General features: G+C 54.1%; 1 protein-coding gene across 13 annotated transcripts in view; it reads left to right on the top strand.

Annotated features, from left to right (window-relative positions):
• The window catches only part of KCNAB2 (potassium voltage-gated channel subfamily A regulatory beta subunit 2), a 114,529-nt gene that overhangs the window by 64,496 nt on the left and 28,603 nt on the right, over positions 1 to 21,430 (top strand). The window lies entirely within an intron of this gene.

Genomic DNA, 21,430 nt, shown 5'->3' with positions numbered 1-21,430 from the left:
TGCCACTCTGAATGGGCCCTGCACCCCGTCCGCCAGACGGACACGCTGGAACTGCAGCGGCTGCGGGAGGTGCGGGCGGCTGCCCAGGCCAGGAACATGGAGAGCTTCCTCCGCATGCACGGCCTTTCCCTGGACGGCTGCACCGCCCAGCGCACAGGCATGAAGTATCGGTAAGGGCCGGGTAGGGGGGTGGTGGGGTGGGAAGTCTGATTTCAGCCATATACAAATGTATAAAAGGGCTGGGCACGGTGGTTCACACCTGTAATCGCAGCACTTGGGGAGGCAGAGGCGGGTGGATCACCTGAGATCAGGAGCTCGAGACCAGCCTGGCCAACCTGGTGAAACACTGCCTACTAAAAACACAAAAAATAGCCAGGCGTAGTGGGACGCGCCTGTAGTCCCAACTACTCAGGAGGCTGAGGCAGGAGAATTGCTTGAACTCAGGAGGCGGAGGTTGCAGTGATCCGAGATCATACCACTGCACTCCAGCCTGGGCCACAAGAGCGAGACACCGTCTCAACAACAACAACAACAAAAATGTATAAAAGAAGAAAATGAGGCCAGGCACAGTGGCTTATGCCTGTGATACCAGCACTTTGGGAGGCCGAGGTGGGTGGGTTGCTTGAGCCCAGAAGTCCGAGACCAGCCTAGGCAACATGGCAAAACCCCATCTCTACCCCAAAATACAAAGAAATTAGGTAGGCATGGTGCCATGCACCTGTAGTCCCAGCTACTTGGGAGGCTGAGGTGGGAGGATTACCTGAGCCCAAAGAGTTTGAGGCTGCATTGAGCTGTGATCGCACCACTGCACTCCAGCCTGAGCAACAAAGTAAAAAGTGAGATGCTGTCTCAAAAAAAAAGAACACAAAGAAAGTGAAAGTGTCATAGTCCTATCCTATCAAAAGATAAGTCCTATTAAAAGTTTGGGGCTGGGCGCAGCGGCTTACACCTGTAATCCAAGCACTTTGGGAGGCCGAGGCAGGCGGATCACTTGAGGTCAGGAGTTCGAGACCAGCCTGGCCAACGTGGTGAATCCCCATCTCTACTAAAAATGCAAAAATGAGCTGGGCGTGGTGGTGTGCACCTGTAGTCCCAGCTACTGGGGAGGCTGAGGCAGGAAGATCGCTTGAACCTGGGAGGCAAAGGTTGCGGTGAGCCGAGATCACACCACTGCACTCCAGGCTGGGTGACAGAGCGAGACTCCGTTGCGCAAAAAAAAAAAAAGTTTGGTAAATTCTCCGTGGGGTAAAAATGTGTGGGGGTGTTTCTCCATGGGGGAAAATGTGTTTCTGGGTGTTGGAGACCCCTGCTCTAGATGATAGGCACGTAGGTCTGAATTTTCTTGGAACCTCCAAAGGACATTCTTTTTAGTGCTCTTGTCTTTGAATTCAGCACCTCGGACAGCGCTCTGCTAGCCACCGTTCTCTGGCTGGTGTAAATCCCTGTCAATTGCAAATTGACAGCTTTATCTTCTGTGCCTCTCAGGAACATGCCCTTGTGAGAACCAGTCAGCCAAAGAGGACCCTCCCCACTCAGTCCTTGTAGAGTTGCCAATTAAATTTGAAGTTCAGATAAACGAGTAACTTTTTAGCATAAATATGTTCCATGCCATATTTGGGACATACTTATACTAAAAAATTCCTCATTGTTTATCTGAACTTCAAATTTAACTGGGCGTCCTGTGTTTTATCTGGCAACACTAAATCTCTGGCTTCCGTCTGAGACAGACCCTAGGGATCATCTGCGTGCTCTCTGCAGAGTGGAGTGCAGGCCAGGACTGCATCCTGTGGATGGCGTGTTTGGTCCTTCAGCCCATTGTTTGAATATGTGGTTGTTAATTTAAAGAAACAAAACACTTCTCCGTGAGTCCATTAGATGGCAGTGCTTTTCAGGCTTTGTATCCTAAATCCAGCTGTAAAGGAAGGACAAAGGGTCCGCTAGTTTGGCCACAGCTGACCTCCTTGTTCTGCTGGAAATTTCTCAAGAAGGAGACGCTGGGCATTCATGAGGGGCTGGTCCTTGATTCCTTTTGTTTATTCAGTAAATGTTTATTGAGAGTCTGCTTGGCACCAGGCGCTGAGCCAGATCCTGGAGCTGCTGTATGAACAAGATCAACCAGGTCCCCACCCTCACGGCAGCCACGGCCTGGGGATGTGCGGGGCAGAGAAGCAGCGAGCTTGCATGGAGACAAGTTCCAACAGCAGCCACTGGTTGAGGCAGCAAAGCAGGGCAATGCAATGAAGAGAGACCAGGGAGGCCGAGGGGGAACCCTCTGAGAGAGGGATCGTCTGAAGATGTGGAGAACACTCCAGCCCAAGAGGAGAGGGGTCTGGAATGGATGCCTCTCTCAGTTGGAGGAGCAAAGAGAAGGCCCAGGCGGCTAGGCTGGAGGGAGGAAGGTGGAGGACATGAGGCAATGATGCAGGAGGGGCCAGACCCCGTCCTCCAAACTCAGGGAAACCTCAGCTCCCTCTATGTGGACAGGATTTGTGATGGAGGAGAGTTTAGTGGGTTAAATCAAGACCCCCCAAAATTCACATTCATCCTAAACCTCAGAATATGACATTAGGCTGGGTGTGGTGGCTCACGCCTGTAATCTCAGCACTTTAGGAGGCAGCCTGGTTAACATGGCGAAACCCCATCTCTAAAAACAATCAAAAAATTAGCCAGGCATGGTGACACATGCCTGTGATCCCAGCTACACAGGCGGCTGATGCGGGAGGATCACTTGAATCCAGGACTTCAATGCTGCAGTGAACCCTGTTTGTGCCACTGCACTCCAGCCTGGGCGGCAGAGTGAGACCCTGTCTTAAAAAAAAAAAAAAGAAGAAGAAGAAGAATGTGACATTATTTGGAAATAGGATCATTGCAGATATAGTTAAGATGGGGCAATGGGGCCATACAAGACTAGAATGGACCCTAATTCCTACGACTGGTGTCCTTATAAGAAGGCCATGTAGTGATAGAGAGTGGAGTGATGGGTCCACAACCCAAGGAACTCTGAGGAGTCTCGGTGTTACCAGTGGAGGGTGTCCAGCCAGGTTCCTGGCATCTTGAACAAAGAATTGGACAAAACGCACATACAAAGCAAGGAAAGAATGAAGCAACAAAAGCAGCCGGGTGCGGTGGCTCACGCCTATAATCCCAACAGTTTGGGAGGCCAAGGCGGTGGATTACATGAGGCCAGGAGTTCGAGAGCAGCCTGGGCAACATGACAAAACCCCATCTTTACTAAAAATACAAAAATTAACCAGGCGTGGTGGCCCACACCTGTAGTCCCAGCTATTCAGGAGGCTGAGGCAGGAGAATCACTTGAACCTGGGAGGCTGAGGTTGCAGTGAGCCAAGATGGAACAAAAGTACACTCTACAGGATGGGAGTGGGCAAGCGGCTCAAGAACCTGGATACAGAATTTTCTGGGGTTTAAATACCTTCTAGAGGTCTCCCATTGGTTACTTGGTGTACACCTTATGTAAATGAAGTAGTGGCCTGTGATCATTCTGATTGGTTACAGAAAGTGACCAATCAGAGGCTGAAGTGAAGTTACAAAGTTACACTTCTATGCAAATGAAGACTTGGTCCACGACCAGCCTGATTGGTTGCGGGAGGGGACCAATTTTTCCATTTTTCCATTTTTCATCTGCCACGCAGAAAAGGGGGCGCCGTGCAAAGAGAGTAGCCTCTGGTTCTTTTGTTACTTAGGCGTGGAAAGTTGAGGTTTTCCTTTTGACTTAGTTATAGGAAGTCAGCGGGAATTGGCCTTCAGTTCTCTGCCTCCAGACCCTGGTCTCCTGCCCCACCAGGAGCCACCAGATGCTGGAAGGGGCAGGAAAGGACACCTCACTAGGGCGTTTGGAGGGAGCCCTGCCCACACCTGGACTTCAGACTCCGGAAGTGGGAGAGAAGACATTTCTGTTGTTTTAAGCCCTCTAATTTGGGGATCTTTGTAATGGCAGCTGCAGGGAACTAACACAGGTGGAGAGAACGTCTCTTTTATTTGCCTAAAGCCCCAAGGAAAATGCCTGAGCAGCCTCGGAGACACTGCAGGACCCACTGTGGGGCTGAAACGCCCTTGGGGATCTCGCTTCTCAGGGAGTGGAGGAGACCAGAAGACAAACGCCCTTTTTTTTTTTTTTGAGTTGGAGTTTCGCTGTATTGCCCAGGCTGCAGTGCAGTGGCACAGTCTCGGCTCACTGCAACCTCTGCCTCCCAGGTTCAAGCGATTCTCCTGCTTCAGCCTCCCGAGTAGCTGGGACTACAGGGATGCACCACCACACCTGACTAATTTTTGTATTTTTAGTAGAGACAGAGTTTTGTCATGTTGACTATGCTGGTCTGAAACTGCTGACCTCAGGTGATCCGCCCACCTTGGCCTCCCAAAGTGCTGGGATTACAGGCGTGAGCCACCTCACCCGACCGACAAAGTCCCTTTAGCAGTTGATGGGCCAAAGGTTGTTGTTACACCCAGGTCGGGGTGAAGGGGGGGCGGGGAGAGTGGTGATCTCACTCTATCTGGTGAATTTCATTTTGCTGCACCCAGGCTGGCAGGGGGTGGGTGGGATGCTCCGTGACTCAGACCACCAGTTATTAAAGATCCCAGATAAATTTATCCTGTGGTTACCTCTTCTCTGTCAGCGACTGGGCTGGGTCTCCATTAAACTTGGTCTTAAATATGAATATAGAAAAGATGATACCTGGGGATAGGCACTGCCTGGTGCCGCAAGGAACCAGCTGTGCCCCTGGCCTGGGCATTTCATCAGCTGAACTGAGCTACAGCTGATGGAGATGGCCGGCAGCATTCCTGTTACACTTCCCCAGTTTTTTTTTGAGACAGAGTCTCCCTCTGTCTCCCAGGCTGGAGTGCAGTGGTGCAATCTCAGCTCACTGCAACCTGTGCCTCCCGGGTCCGAGCGATTCTCCTGCCTCAGCCTCCCGAGTAGCTGGGACTACAGGCACGAGCCACCATGCCCGGCTATTTTTTGTATTTTTACTAGAAATGGGGTTTCACCATGTTGGCCACGCTGATCTCAAACTCCTGACCTCAAGTGACCCACCCGCCTCGGCCTCCCAAAGTGCTGGGATTACAGGCGTGAGCCACCGCACCCAGCCTACACTTCCCCATTTTTTAAACCGTCCTCAATTCTTGCTATTAAAAAGAATTTTAAGATGAATTTTTAAATCCACACAGCCGCTGCGTAAGCGTGAGGGAGCAGGGTGAGGGCAGCTGGCCTAGCACACACTTCCCCTCCCCTGCGGACGGTGGGGTTCAGAGATGTGGTCTCAGAATGGCAGGCCAGAAGCCGTGGCCGGGCCCACGCTGGGCTGGCTGGACACCAGCCCTCAGTTCAGCTGTGTTTTCCTCTGCTCCCCATGGTGCTGGGAGTGAACCCAAACTCCCCGCAAGGCTCTCCGTGGCCCTAGCCTGCCTCCTTGGTTTCAACTCGGACCCCTCTCCCTCCCGCTCAGGAGGCTCTGGACTCCGCCCCTTCCTTCTGTATCCCCAAAGGGGAACTCATTCCATCCACAAGGTCCTCGCACTTTCTGTTCCCTCTTCCTGGAGGGTGCCTCCCCAGACGTGGCCTGGTTCCTTCCCATTGTCACATCTAAGCTTGGTCCCCAAAGAGATTGTCCCAAGCACCCACTCTAAACAAGCACCTATGAAGTCATCAGAAGCCCCTCTCCTGAGTGAGTGTCTTCCTCACCCCTCCTCCATTTCGGTTGCCTTGCTCTTTGCCCATCTGCAGTGCTTTGAGATCAGAGCTTTGTCTGTCCCCGGCACCCGGAACACCTCCAGCCTCTGTGAGTTTAGGTCGGAAGGCGCTGCGTGGTCTTGGTCTTAATCTACTTTCCAAAGCACATGTCTCGTTCTGGCTCCGTCCTAGATGGTGGGAAGACAGGACTGACTGGAAGCTGGTCTGAGGCTCTCTCTGCAGTCCAGATGTGGATGGCAGGGAGCCTCTGCAGTCCTTGGGCACTGACCCTTGGTCATGAACTCCTGGCAGGGCAGGAGTCCTGATTTCCTGTGCTTTCTGACTCTAGATCCCAGGCTCTTACCACAAGCTCAGGTTCACCAGGAAGTACTTGGTTGGTTGCCAAGTTCATTGAGCAGACTGTAGTTGCTCAGTTAACCATAGGCCATCACTTCCAGCTGGGCCAGCCAGGGAAGGCTTCCTGGAAGAGCTGGGAATCCAGGTGTGTCTTAAAGGACAGGCGGGAAGGAGGGCACTGAGGGCAGGAGAAAAACAGCAGAGGCCAGCGGGGATGGCAAGTTAACCTGTCTACAAGACCAAGTGTGTCCTGGGAAAGAGGGGTCCCCGAGGAACGGAGTCCGTCTTGGGAAAGATCCTGTTTTACTTTCCCGAGGCTGCTGTAACAAGCTGGGTGGTTTACAACAGAAGCTTTTTCTTTCCCAGTTCTGAGAGCCGGAATTCCAAAGGCCAGGTGCAGCCACACTTCCTCCGAAGGTCCCAGGGAGGGTCCTTTTTGTCTCCCCCAGTTTCTGGTGGTGCCGGCAGTCCTGGGCATTCCTCAGCTTGTGGCCACATCGTTCCAATCTCTGCCTCTGCCATCCCATGGCCATTTTCCCTCTGTGGGCCTCTGTCTCCAAATCTCTCTCTCCTTATAAGAACACCAGTCATGGCCAGGCACAGTGGCTCATGCTTGTAATCCCAGCATCTTGGGAGGCTGAGGCAAGTGGATTGCTTGAGTCCAGGGGTTCAAGACCAGCCTGAGCAATGTGGCAAAACTCCGTCTCTACAAAAAATGCAAAAAATGGCCAGGCATGGTGGTGAGTGCCTGTGATCCCAACTACTCACGAGGCTGAAGTGAGGATAACTGAGCCCAGGAGGCAGAGTCTGCAGTGAGCCGAGATCGCACCACTGGCACTCCAGCCTGGGTGACAGAACAAGACCCTGCCTCAAAAACAAAAAGCAAAAAACAAAAACCCAGTCATTGGATTGAAGGCCAACCCTAATCCAGGACCATCCCATCCTAACTTGATTACATTTGCAAAGACCTTGTTTCCAAATAAGGTCACACTCACAGGTATCAGGAATTAGGATCTCAACTGTCTTTTGGGGACACATTTCAACCTGCCACAGGCCCCAAGGATTGACTCAACACCTTGAGCCTGTGGAGACATCCCTGAGTGTCCTGGGAGGAACCCGGGCTCCCACCGGCTACCTGTGTGACCTCAGACAAGTCCCCTAGCCTCTCCATGACTCGATTTCCTTACCCGGAAAGTGGAGACCAGGATCACTACATCAGAATTGTCCTGAGGACTAAATAAGCTCCAGGTGACATAACTCAAAGCTCCAGGCTTGGCTCCTTGTGGGAGAGAAATGCAGGCCCTTCCCGTCCCTGGAAAAGGGACCTTCTTACCCAGCAGTAGCTGTCCAGGCACCTGGACTGTCCCCTGTCTATCCATCTTGAGGTCTCACTCATGCACCTAGTCACACTTAAAGATGCAGTTCAGTGCCGCACAGACAAGGGGTGGAGGCATCAGGAAGGGACAGGAGGAGGGAGGGAGGCGAGCAGCCAGTCATTCTGGAAGAGCTGCCGGGCCAGACGCAGGGGCTGGGAGAAAGCCAGCTGGCAGGCCCAGTGCTCTCCTTGAGGGCCTGCCCAGGACCACGGCTGGCAGTTGTGTGGGGCCTGGGTCGGGGCTGGGAGGGCTTTTCCTGGCAGCGGGTACCACATTGGAGCCTTGGGGGTCATGATCATCCCAGGCCTGGAAACAGCATCCGTCTGCAGCCCCAGCCTCTCCAGCCTCGGCTTCCCTAAAGGGACAGAACAGCCCTTCCCTCCCCCACAGGGCTGCTGCAGGAGAGGTGGGAGGAAAGGCAGAGACCCAAACTCCTACACTGGGTGGTTGCCTTGTAACCAATTGATGATGTGCTAGGTGTTTCTGGAGCTGGCCTGGCCACAGGAATCACAGGCCATACCTGTTTTTCCTGTTTTTTGTTGTTTTTTGTTTTGAGACAGCGCCTTGATCTGTCGCCCAGGCTGGAGTGCAGTGGTGCAATCATAGCTCACTGCAGCCTCAACCTCCTGGGCTCAAGTAATCCTCCGGCCTCAGCCTCCCTAGTAGCTGGGACCACAGGCGCGCACCACCACACCGAGCTAATTTTTGTACTTTTTGTAGAGATGAGTCTCACTAGGTTCCCCAGGCTAGCTGGGAACCCCTGGGCTCCAGTGATCTACCCATCTTGGCCTCCCAAAGTGCTGAGATTATGGGCGTGAGCCACTGTGCCCAGCCATACCTGTTACACTACAGATCCCCAGGCCCCTTCCTGGAGGTTTGGGGCATCTGCCCCTAGAGGCTCTTCGGACAAGCAAAGAGAGGGAGCACCACCCATGTGCTGGCACCGTGGTCATTGTTGTTGGTCTTGTTATGTCTCAAAGGGTGCTTCTGAGGATGGAAGGAGGAAGGGAAGGAGAGATGCTTGCTTGGGGCTGGACAGTTGCATGGGAAACAGCAGCAACTCAGAGCAGAGCCGGCCATCTCACAGCCGCAGGCCTCTGTCCCCTTTCTGGGCTCCTAGAGTTGGAAGTGAGTGGGGCCATGAGGTCCTGGTGAGCAAGAGGAAGGAGGAGGAACTGGCTTTGCAGACCGTGTAAAGCCGGTTCCCGGGAAGCACACACATGGCCTGCAGGAGGCCTTGTCCTAGTGTCACCTGCAGCTTCAAGCACAGTCCACTCAGCCCAACCGCAGAATGGGCCCCGCCAGTGGGATGTGCGCTCTGGGCAAGGCTCACACGTCCCGTCCTCGGTCCTGTGGCCTCCTGCTTCCCTCGGCCTCCCACCGTCCCTCCGTGTCAAGTCCCCACCATCTGATGCTCCCTCTGGCAAGGCCAGTGAGTCACCCTACTCCAGACACAGAATCTGCTGCTGCCTCACAGGCTCCCGCCATCTGCCCTCCTGTCCCTGCTCTCAGGAGAAAGACACTCCTGGAATTCCACATGGAGCCCACCTTCTCCCTGGAGCCCTACCATACTCCCAGGCACCGCTGACCCGCTCTCCTGCTGGCCGACTTGGCCTTGAACACGGGTGGCTCAGGCGTTTCCCAAGGACCCTTGCTTCATGCCCCAGCTGGAGGAAGCCACACTCACAGCACTTAGCCCCTATGGGGTCTTCAGCTCTTACTCTCCCGGTGCACTCCTCCTCCAGGAAGGCCACCGGCCCTGCCTCCCTTTGTTCTTAGAAACTGCTCCTTTGGGGCAGCCCCTCAACTGTTCAACATCCTCTGCCCTTCCTTGGGCAAGAAGCCACCTTTGGGTGTAAACCACACTCCGTTCAGCATGGACAAGGCGGTCTCTGCAGGATGCAGACCCTCAGTCTCACTCTCGGAGGAGCTGCTGGAGGCTGTGCTTTTAAAAGCCACGTCAGGCCAAGCACGGTGGCTCACGCCTGCAATCCCAGCACTTTGGGAGGCCAAGGCAGGCGGCGGATCACAAGGTCAAGACATCGAGACCATCCTAGGCAACATGCTGAAACCCCGTCTCTACTAAAAACACAAAAATTAGCTGGGCTTGGTGGCACATGCCTGTAGTCTCAGCTACTCGGGAGGCTGAGGCAGGAGAATTGCTTGAACACAGGAGGTGGAGGTTGCAGTGAGTCAAGGTTGCGCCACTGCACTCCAGCCTGGCGACAGAGCAAGACTCCATCTCAAGAAAAAAAAAAAAAGCCATATCTAAAACCTTCTCCAGGCCTTGAGCCTTCCACGGGCCTCGTTCTGTGCATGAGAAGGCATCTGCCCGCTTCCACTGTGAGCCTGTTGACATTGTCGGGGAGGAGCTGGCCGGCCTCAGCTTTCTGGCCTCTCCAGGCCCAAGGGGGACTAGTGGACCCCAGGCACTGAGCTGGAAGCCTCCGCTGCAGGGATGCTGTCTGTGGTGCACTCCAGGGACACAGAGCAGAGCTTTTAATGGGGGGTGGCCTCCCTCCAATGAATCACAGCAAGAGCTATAGCTGCTCCATCTTATCAACAGCAGGTACCGAAGAGACAGAAAAAGAACCAGAAATCGGTTGTAGGTTGACGTCAACCAGCCACGCTCCATGCCTCTGACCAAAGCCTACCAGCACCGGGCCGGGCGGTGGCTCATACCTGTAACCCCAGCACCGGGCCGGACGGTGGTTCACGCCTGTAATCCCAGCACCGGGCCAGGCGTGTCCCCACGCATGAATGTTCCAGGCTTCCCTTGTCTGGACGCTGTGATCAAGGAGACACCACCCCAGATGCTGGTTGATAACAGAGCAGGCCTCCTCAGCCTTGGTACCACTGACACTTGGGCTGGACAATTCTCTGTCGTGGGGCAGCGTCCGTGGCCTCTGCCTACTGCCAGTAGCACCCCCTGCCCAGTTGGGACAACCAAAAATGCCTCCCTATGCTGCCCAGTGTTCCCTGGGGAACAAAACCCCTCCCAGGTAACACCCACTGATACAGAGTAATCATCTCTGCCACCAATGTTCACAGATTATAACATAATATAATGTGCATAATGCAAAAATTATATTGAATTCTTTTTAAAATTACCCTCCACCCCACCTTATTCCAAAAAGGATTGTAGGTGACATTGTTAAATGAATCTGCTACCATGAAACTTTTTAAATAAATAATAGCAAATATGGGGAAAATGGAAAATAAGGGTAGGTTAGTAAAATAAGTTGGTGGTAAAAATAAAATACCAAATTCACCCACTAGATGACCAGGCAGTGACTGGTGAGGGCTGTGTGTTTTATACAGACTTTCCAGCAAAGAAGAAACCCAGTGATTGCTTAGAAGTCCAGTGTCAGCCAAGCGCGGTGGCTCACGCCTGTAATCCCAGCATTTTAGAAGCCCAAGGCAGGCAGATCACCTGAGGTCGGGAGTTCAAGACCAGCCTGACCAACATGGAGAAACTCTTGTCTCTACTAAAAATACAAAATTTAGCCAAGCACGGTGGCACATGCCTGTAATCCCGGCTACTCGGGAGGCTGAGGTAGGAGAATCACTTGAACCCGGGAGGTGGAGGTTGCAGTGAGCTGAGATTGCACCATTGCTCTCCAGCCTGGGCAACAAGAGTGAAACTCCGTCTCCAAAAAAAAAAAAAAAAGTCCAGTGTCTCTAAAATTTCTACCTTGGGTTCTCAAAAAAGAACACAATGTGAGCTAGGAAACGCCATTCCCCCAGTACGTGGGCATTTGTCTAGTAGCTGTTTGTGTCCCTTAGTATCATATCATAAGGAACATAAGTTAGTCTTTCCTAGATCCATTGATCCAATATTTATTGAAAGCTTTTGGGCACGTGACATGGTGCTGGACGGTGGAGACACCAAGATGACCACATGCAAACTGCTCCCCACCCCTTTGTGTCCCTGGGAAGAACATGGTCAGTGGCGCTTGGAGAAGGGAGGGGTTACTCGTGCTGGGGGCCTAGCTTCACAGCGCACACACACTGTCTGAGCTGATGTCAAAAGTGACTCCGAGTTCAAAGGCAGAGCAACAGGAAGGGCACTTCCACAGGGAACAGCAGGAACAGAAGCCCAGAGAGTTTTCAGGCAGATGACTTTTTTTGGGGAGATGGGAACAGCTTTATTGAAATATAATTCACGTGCCATACAATTCATTTAATGCAATTATATGGAATTAATTGCAATTCAGCAGTTTTCATGTATTCAGAGCTGTGCAAACATTGCCACAATTTTAGGATATTTTCATCAACCCCAGAAAGAACCCCATACCCTTCAACTCCCACTCCCCATTCCCACGCCCTGCAACCACCAAGCTTTCTGTCTCTACGGATTGGCCTATTTGGATTTTTGTTTGTTTGTTTGTTTGTTTTAGACGGAGTCTCACTGTCGCCCAGGCTAGAGTGCAGTAGCGCAACCTCGGCTTACTGCAGCCTCCGCCTCCCGGGTTCAAGCGATTCTCCTGCCTCAGCCTCCCGAGTAGCTGGGATTACAGGCGCCCACCACCACACCCGGCTAATTTTTTATTTTTATGTTTAGTAGAGACGGGGTTTCACCATGTTGGCCAGACTGGTCTCAAACTCCTGACCTCACGATCCACCCGCCTCAGCCTCCCAAAGTTCTGGGATTACAAGCGTGAGCTACTGTGGATATTTCATATGAATGGAATCATACGTGCTCTTTCATGACCATCTTTAACTTAGCGTCATGTTTTCAAGGTTCATCCGTGCCTGTGCCACTACTTCTTTTTTTTCTTTTTGAGACAGAGTCTTGCTCTGTCGCCCAGGCTGGAGTGCAGTGGCATAATCTCGGCTCCTACAACCTCCGCCTCCCGAGTTCAAGCAATTCTCCTGCCTCAGCCTCCTGAGTAGCTGGCATTACAGGTGTGTGCCACCACACCCAGCTAATTTTTTGTATTTTTAGTAGAAACGGGTTTTCACCATGTTAGCCAGGCTGGTCTCAAATTCCTGACCTCAGGTGATCCACCCACCTCAGCCTCCCACAGTGCTGGGATTACAGGCGTGAGCCACCACACTGGACACTTCCTTCCTTTTTACGGCTGAATAACACTTCATTGTCTGGAGAGGGCTACATCCTGTTTCTCCATTTGTCGGTTGATGGGTGTTTGGGTTGTTTCCAGTTTGGGGCTATTGTGAATAAGGCTGCTGTGGACATTTGTGTTGAAGTTTTTGTGTGGGCGTATGTTTTCAGTTCCTTGAGGACTTAGCTAGCAGGGGGATTGCCTGGTCATGTGGTGAGGCCAATGACATTTTACACTTGGTGACTAAAAGTCTTGTGAGTCTCACTTAACTCTGTGCTGCTTAACGTGCATCACTGGGGTAAGAACACCCCTGGGGAATAGTAAGATGCCAGCCGTTGTGGGATCCGATGGTGCCAGCCATTGTGGGATCCAATGGTTTGCCAGAGTGCAGAGAATGTGTAAGGAAGAGGTAGAGGATTTCCAAGTCTCACTAGGCCAGCATGCGTAGCACCACTCGAAGCTCTTGGTAGAAACACTGCCTTCTGGGCTGAACACTGCCTTCCGGGCTGGGCCTCAGAGCTGCTGATTCCGTAGGTCAAGGGGACGCCCAGGACCCTGCCTTTGTAATAAGATCGCCTGACATGATCAGATGTTGAACAGCCCTGTTCTAGACAGTGAGCGCCATGAGAGCAGGTGCCTCGTGATGCACAGTAGGCACCCAGAGGCTCTTTGAACAAATCAATGTGATCCTTTTTATAAATAGGGAAGGGGGCTGTTGAAAAATTCTGTGAGATAGTCTGAGCAAATTCCGTCTTGGCCCTGGCTTTGCACATTTAGGGGAAGTAGGGATGCTAAGATCTGCTGCTGGTCACACTCTATAAAGAGCCTCCAAGTAGGGAGAAGGGTAGGGGGCAAAAGACTTAACCTGAGCCCTAGGTAGGGGCCAAAGGTGGAATGGTTGCCATCTGTGCCTCTTCAGCAGCCCATGAGCTCCCGGGAGGCCAGGGCTGTGGCCTTTGAATCCTGGGGTCCAGCCTCAAGGAGGGGTGGGCTGTGCACAGGGTTGCCTATCCCCTGTCACCCCACCACCTTCCAGTGCCCTTAGTACCTCCTGGCAGGACGAGAGGGGGCCCAGAAGGCAGCTCTGGCCAGGGTCCACCTGCAGGGTGTGAGGGGGACACTTGGGATCAGAGGGCAGAGCCAGCCCCTCCGGATGCTGAAGAGGATGAAGTAAAGTAGGGCAGGGGCTTGCTTCATTCAACCATTCACTCACTGATTGCAGAGTATTTATTGAGCATCTGCTGTAACCTAAGTTTTACTGGGAGTGTTGGAACCTCTCTGTCCCTTTGACCCCCGCATTTCCTTCCTTGGGCCATCTGTGTCATAATCATCAAGACACAGTGGCTTCTTCACATTTCTGGTGATGTTGCTTCTCCTTGTGCCAATCCCCCAGCGGATACCCCACTCTCCAGAGGGAGAACCCCAAGCAGGTGCCGCTGGGCATGTGCCAGGGAGGCTGTGACCGGAGCAGGCATTGCCTTGCTTGGAGCTGGCTGCCTACAAGCTCAGACATCCAGCCCGCAGAGTCCACCCTGGCTGCAGTGCCTGTCCAGGCCTCAGGCCAGTCCTGGCTCAGCAGCTGTCAGCCCAGAGCAGCCAGCAATGGCCTCGGGGGACCAGCCAAGGCAGGCGGCTCGTGCATCCTGCTTCATTAATAATGAATGGCCAGACGCTGCCCGCGCCTCTCCCTGGTCGCCTCATTGACTTGGTGGGAGCCTCAGCCGCCCACGGTGCGCAGAGCCAGGAGCTGGATCCCAGGCCCCCTCGGAAAGACTCAAGAAGCCCCGAGAAGCAGCTGCTCCCCAAGACCCCCTGAGCCGCTGCCCCAGGATAGCAGTCACAGCAGCCCTGCGCAGCCTCCCAGGCTATCACCTCCGGCTCCACAAGCAACACCAGAGAGACCCCTCCCTTCTCCGGTCCAAGGAAGGCGGGTGTGCTCATCACCTGTCACTCATCATCAGGAGTAACTCACAGCCCAGCCCTGCCCAACACTTTTGGAGACTATAGGGCTGAGGACTTGGGCAGCCAGAGCTGGATGAGGGTGGCGAGAGAGGAAGGACCTGCAGAGACAAGAGAGATGTGAGGGGAAGAGAAAATGCACACCCCTCAACCTCCAGCCGCGCTTCGAGCAGGTCTTCTGTAGCTCGGGCCTGGAAATGTGACTCTCTCCCTTGGAGCTGTGCAGCCTTCCCCACCGTTGCCTTCGGAAATCCTCGCTCCTCAAGGAACGCCTGCAGCTTTCTTGGCTTCTGGATGAAGTCTCGTCCTGGTCGGGGGAGAAGAGTTTCTAGGGGACAGATGGCTCCTGAGCCCAAGGGGACAGGGGACGCAGCCAGGATCTGAGCACCCGGCCTCAGCATGCAGGTGTCCTTCGTTTGCTCGGAGCACAGCCTCAAGGGCCGGGGCCCTGAGGATCGGCTGGGCCGACCGGCGGCCAGCAGCCCCAGCCTGGGCTCCCGAGGCCGCTTCCGTGCCGTGGCCATGGCGGCCCGGAGCCTGGGACAGCTGTCGGTGCAGAGCCTCCCGTGTGCCGGTGACAGCAGCATGAAGCAGCACGGGATGAAATATAGGTACGGGGGTGCACAGCTTTGCAGGGTGGGGGCTGACCTCCCGGCCTCCCCAACTCCCCACCTCCTCACTTTTGAGAGCGCATAAAATCTGCAAATCCCCGTTTGTCAGACTTGGGCAGTTTGTGCTGAGGGCCGGGAGGGTCTGTGCTTAGTGCTTGGTAGATGGTGAGAAACAGCGTTGAGAATCTGGTCAGTGCTAAGTTTCTTTCTTCCCAGTTTCAGGGGGAGATGGTGAGGGCACCGTCTTCCTTCCTTCTGCCTCGGTTTTCTTTCTGAGGGTCATTTACAATAGCCAAGCCGCCAATGCTCCCTTTTCCTGGGGAACCCTGAGGCATGGGCCACAGGGCCCCCCAACATCCTCCTGCCCTCCCCTGGGCACACAGGCCCCACAAGATGCCCTGGGGGTGGTCTGATATCTTTCCAGCCAGGCCACCATGACAAACATCCGTTTGGTAGTGAGGGACTATGGGGTGAACCCTGTGATGGAATGAATCTTCCCTCCTCCACCTGAGCCAGGCCCAGGGCACAATTCCTCTAGCAGGCGGGACTCTTGCTCCAGCAGTCACAGGCACAGGCAGCCAGGCCACATGTGGAGTTTCCCGACGGTCAGCTCAGGCACCTTGCTTCCCTCCACCTGGGCTCAGCCCCCATCTGGCTCCAGGTGCTGTGACTTGTATGTGGGGAGAATGCTGAGCACTCACATCAGGAGCAGGGCCTCCCTCCCCTTCCCTGCCGGGGCCTTTCTCAAAGTCTGGGTGAATGTGCCCAGGATGGAAAAGGGAGGGTCTCAGCTTTGTACCAAGGGTCCCGGGAGCAGGGTTCTGAGGCACCCTTCTGGGGGCCAGCCTTCCTCACTCTCCATGTAAGTCTCTGAGTCCAGAGCATTGATTGCATCCAGAACCATCCTCCAGGGATAAAGGAAGTCTCCACAACACGTGGTCTGCAGAAGCTGGAAAAGCTAAGTTAGGTCTCTGGTTCCCAGGTTTCCTGGGAAAGTTTTCCCAAAACAGGAACCGAACTGGGGACAACTCTGCTTTTCAGTGACCTGAAACTGGAGTGCAGGCCACCAGCCTCAGAAACAGCCACAAACTGTTCTCATTGCATTTGGGAATCTTCTGGGTTTATAGCTGGTATTGGTGCCAACCTAAAAAGCATTGTGAGTCCATCCTGATGCCTGAGCTGTGTGGCTTAAACCTCTGCAAAATCAATGCCTGAGAGTTGGGCCTCATGTGAAAACCGCATCATCTAAGCCAACCCTTTCTGGAGGTGAATTCTGGGATGACTCTGGGGTCCTGCATCCACATTCGTGTCTCTTCCTTCCCTGCATCCTGGGAGGGTGAGATAGGCTTTAATGAACCTCTGGGCTGAAAGTGTCCAATCCTCTAAGCTTAATGACAATCCAGAATAGAATTCTCTGTTCTAGAAGCTCTGGAGTTTAAATCTTTTGTTAAGTAGGGATCAAAAGCTAGAATTAGGGCCAGGCGAGGTGGCTCATGCCTGTGATCCCAGCACTTTGGGAGACTGAGGAGGGGGGATCACTTGAGGTCAGGAGATCGAGACCAGCCTGGCCAACATAGTGAAACCCTGTCTCTACCAAAAAATACAAAAATTATCTGGGCATGGTGGTGCGCACCTGTAGTCCCAACTACTCGGGAGGCTGAGGTGGGAGAATTACTTGAACTCAGGAGGCAGAGGCTGCAGTGAACCAAGATCATGCCACAGCACTCCAGCCTGGGTGACAGAATGAGAGCCTGTCTCAAAAAAAATAAAGCTAGGAGTAAACAAAACATGTATATGTATATTTTTTGGTTTAGATACCTATTGCCTTCAGCAACTTTTATGTCAGTCCTAGGATCTCAAAGGAGTTAAAAGCGGGACTATTTCTAAACATGAGGCACTACGTAATTGGAAAGTGTGGCTGTTAACACTGTTTCCCTCCTAAAACTCATTGAGGAGTGGCTCTCAGAGGATGAATGCTCACCACGCCCATGTGTGTGCTTATGTGTGCATGCACACACGTGAGTGCTGGAGGCAGGGAGGGCAAGACAGGGCAGTGAAGGGGGGTGTTCATCAGGCTGGCAGGTTTGCGGTCTGCGGACCAGAGTTCAAATCCCAGCCCTAGCACTCTCTGACTGAGGGCGGGTTTCCAGTCTGCAGACCAGAGTTCAAATCCCAGCCCTAGCACTCTCTGACTGAGGGCAGGTTTGCAGTCTGCGGACCAGAGTTCAAATCCCAGCCCTGGCACTCTCTGACCGAGGGACCCCCATCTCTCCAATGGAGTTGCAGACACCGCCTTATACCTGGCCAGGCCTGGGAGCTTTCCTTGCTGCTGTCACAGCGGGAGGTAGGTTGGTAGCCCTGTAGGATGAGGTGCAGTTTCACAGGGGCTGAGATGGGCCTTAGAATCCAAAGCCTGTGCTATCGGGCACCCCCACCCCAGGCCTCTCCCATCCCACTCATGCGGTACCTGTGTCATGAGTTGCTGCGCAGGGACTGTCCCAGGGCCACAGCCAGGGTGCAAGAGGGGGGCAGCAGGGACTGAGGGGGAGCCTGATCCCAGCCTCCCTGTGACTCTGACCTCCTCGCTGGGAAGCTGGCCCTTCCCAGTGGTGTGCTCCAGGCACAGCTGTCCAGTGACACGCACAGTCCAAAAGTAACTAGGAAACTAAAGGTGCGTGGTCAGTACCAGGCGCCACATTCTTGCCCAAGGGCCTAAGGCATGCTCAGTGTGGGATGGCGGGAGGCCAAGCCTGATAAGTAAGGGAGGGGCCAGCACTTGGTCCTGAGAGTCTGACCCCAGGGCCTGGGCTTCTCACCCCTGAATTACTCCCCAACATCATCCCAAACAAGCACTCCCTGGGACCCTGCCACTGCCAGCTCCAATTAGAAGACAAAGACTGGAAGCCCAGCCTCTCCTTAGGGAGCCTGGAATCTGGGAGCAGGGCAGGCGTGCAAACAGATCATCACTGCACAGAGCAGACAGGCGAGCAGGGCACTAACAGGAGCCATCCCATGTGCCTTCCTCTGCGACCAGCTAGCCAAGGCCACGGTGCTTGCCCTTCACCCGATCACAGTTTTGTCCTCTGCCCAGGTGGCTCCAATGAAAGGCCCCAAACTCCTCTTTATAAAATGACCTGTCATTTCCCAGAGCCTTCCAGCTCCAGCCCTTCCCAATTCTGAAGTGCAGTTTTTAGGGGTGTGCAGCATCCGGGGGCTCCACAATGGGCATCGGGCTCCCCTCCGACAGAGGTTATGTCTGTGAGTCCTCACTGGGCGTTTTCCAGACCCCAGGAGAGACATGAGGCAAATTAATGAAGACTGACAGTATTTGGATTTCGAGATGTTGACCACCTGCTTCATTAGGATGTCAGGTTTCAATGATGAGGAAGAAATTGGTAGGAAATGATCTCTGTGTCTGGGAAGTTTCAAGTACAGCAGGCAGCAGCCCCATCCAGACTCGGCTGAGACGTGTGCTCCCCACCCACACGCAGCAGCCCCGTCCAGACCCGGCTGAGACGTGTGCTCCCCACCCACACGCAGCAGCCCCGTCCAGACCCGGCTGAGACGTGTGCTCCCCACCCGCAAGAGCAGCCATGCTTACAAAGCGTTCAGCCTGGAGGCGCCCTGTCCCTTCACATCCCTTCTCCCGAGGCCTGGCAGCGGATGGCAGAACCGATACCATCATTTTCACAGGGAAACAAGTTGAGCAGGGTAATTGCTGCATCACGTGGTGCCCTAGTTTTGTTAAATTAGTCCTGTGGGTGGTGGGTGGAAGAGCGGCTGAACCCAGAGCCCACTCGGGGAAGCGGGCCCATTTCCCACCGGTCAGAATAGGAACAGATATGGAATCAGGGGCAGGGGCAACTTTTGCCAGCCCTCCCCAAACTGGCAACCAAGGGGTGCCTCTTCTCTTCAGCCCCAACCTGGCCTTCAGCAGAGCCTTTTCAAGCAACTGTTCCCCACAGTCACTCGTGGAGGTGGTTTTGCAGAGGTGGGGGCCAGGCGTCCCTTCTCGGTGCCCAGACATATCTAGACCAGTGGGGTCCAGGGCTCTGTGAACACCCAGACGTTGCAAGGAAGGTTCTGAGGGCATTCGTATCTGGGCGTATTTCCAGGCTTTATCTGTTTTTGCAAAGGGGTTATGACCCCAAAGCAGCAGAGAGGCACTAATCAGAACCTCCAGCCCTTTGCTTCATTATTGGACTCCTACTAAGCAACTATATAATTTCTTACCACAGTTACTTTCTAGCCAGCATGGGGGAAATTACCTAAACTTCTAAACTGACCAGGCTCATGCAGAATGTATTAGTGGTACAGTCAGGCTGTTCTCCCCAGCAGCCACAGACACGAGTTATTCTGGGTTGGAACATGCCAGCAATGCAGATGGTACTATCAGAGTATTTCATTAATGTATAAGGAGGAAAAAGGAAACTTCAGTTCCTTTTTAACATGGTAATAGTTAAAGCTTGTTTGATTTGTCTGTTGTTTTGGAATAAAGAAAAGGTTACCCTCCTGCTGTCTTTGGGAAATGAGACACATGTGAGTCAGTGTCCTGTGGCCGTCTATGCTCATGGATCTCCCGTCTTCATGGCAGCCACCGTGAAAAAGGCAGCCTCGTGAGCCCATTCTGCAGATGAGAATACTGAGGCGTCAGGCCACTCCATAAAATGCCCGGAGTCCTCCAGCCAGGAAAGTTGAACCGGGATTTGGGCTCTGGCTTCAGAGCGTCTGCCCATAGCCGCCACCCGGTCGTCCCCTTTCCTGAAAGAAAACTCAGCTTTTCTAAGTTCTCCTTTAGGGAAAATCCCAGCTCTGCCTACAGGAGCAATAGGCTGGCAGCTGGAGTGGTTTTAATAGGAAATTGAAAAATAAACCTAGGCAATTTTAAAGTACCTTCAATTTGGTGACACGTTCAACTGTTTTCAAGCTACTTACAAGTATTATATCCACTCATGAGTTAGGAGTCCAGGAGCCTTATAACCAGGGAAACCGAGGCTGAGAGGGACCGAGTGGGCTCATGTCAGAAGTCCGGGGTTCAGAATGAGGCTTGAGCCCCACGCTGCCTTCCCAGGGGCCAGGCTTGGACAGGAAAGAGGATAAACTGAGGACATTGCATCCTCCGAAGTTAGAAGTGTCATGGCCCCAGGGAAATGCAGGGCCCTTGGGCCAGGAGGCTGGGCCTCACCCGCTGGTAACTCATGGCTGTCACTCCCCACCGCCTAGAACCAGCTGCCCCTTGACCGGATGCTGGCAGCTGGATCCCACAAGGGAAGTGGAATCCGACCCCAGATGGGTCAAGGCCTGGCTGCAGCTGTGAGATCCACCCGGCCACTTGTCAGCCTCACCATCTGGGCAGATCACACCCTGCTAAACAGGCTGGGGGTGGGATGCATGCCATCATGGTGGGGAACGTGAGCGGGCAGCCAGCTGCCTGGGTGGGATCCAGCTCCTCCGCGTGCTGGGCAGGTCTCGTAACGTGGGAATCGATGTCACGACAAGCAAGGCGCCTGCTGCGTAGGGCTCCTGCCGCGTAGGACTCCTACCGTGAGGCATCCTCCTGCCGCATGGGCTCCTCCTGCCACGTAGGGCACCTCCTGCCGCGTAGGGCATCTCCTGCCGCGTAGGGCTCCCGGGAGGATCCAGGGACAGGATGCCTGGGGACCGCCTGTCCTGCTGCAACCCTGCGGGCTCTCAGGCAGCCTGTGCCAGGACATACGGGCATGCCGGTCCTCAGCAGAGGGCTGCCACCCTCCTTCACCTCCTAAGGGCAGTCATGATGGCCCAAGGCCTGTTCCTGTGGACCCTGGGATGCACCACAGTGGGCAGGTGCCTCAGTGGCCCCGGGAAGGAGCCCGGGCAGCTGTGCCTGGTTAGGAGGCCTGCGCTGCCAGGCTCTGCCGCTGCTGTTGGGCCTGGCTGTGGCTGTAACAAACGAAGGGCTGGCCTTGCTTGAGAACTGGCAGCCCCACCATGGAGCTCCCCGCACCCCGAGGGACAGATGCACAGGCCATGTGGTCCGGCGAAGTGGGATGATCTCCTGCCCCAGTCGCTGGACACAGGAAGAAGAGGCACAAAATCACAAATGTGGCCTCAGAGAGGAGGGAAGAAGGGGCTTCTCCGCAAGGGGCGCCGCATGGATGGTACCATGGGGCTGAGACCAGCCCGATTTCACCATAAAACAGACAGTGTCCCTCTGCATTTCCATCTGTCCTCGAGACCACTCTGCAGACCCCCACTGGGCACCAGCAGGGCCCGTGCCAGCAGCATGGTGTGGGCCGGGGGCAGTTGGCACTTTACCCCCGGGGTGGGTGAGCAGAGGCACCTCTCTGAAGGTCCCCGGTGCCTTTCGGAGCCTCCAAACACACATTGACT

The sequence above is a fragment of the Pongo pygmaeus genome, chromosome 1 (assembly GCF_028885625.2).
Source record: "Pongo pygmaeus isolate AG05252 chromosome 1, NHGRI_mPonPyg2-v2.0_pri, whole genome shotgun sequence".
NCBI classification, from domain to species: Eukaryota; Metazoa; Chordata; class Mammalia; order Primates; family Hominidae; genus Pongo; species Pongo pygmaeus.
Note: the sequence above shows the minus strand (reverse complement) of the source record. Positions and strands in the feature narration are given on the sequence as shown.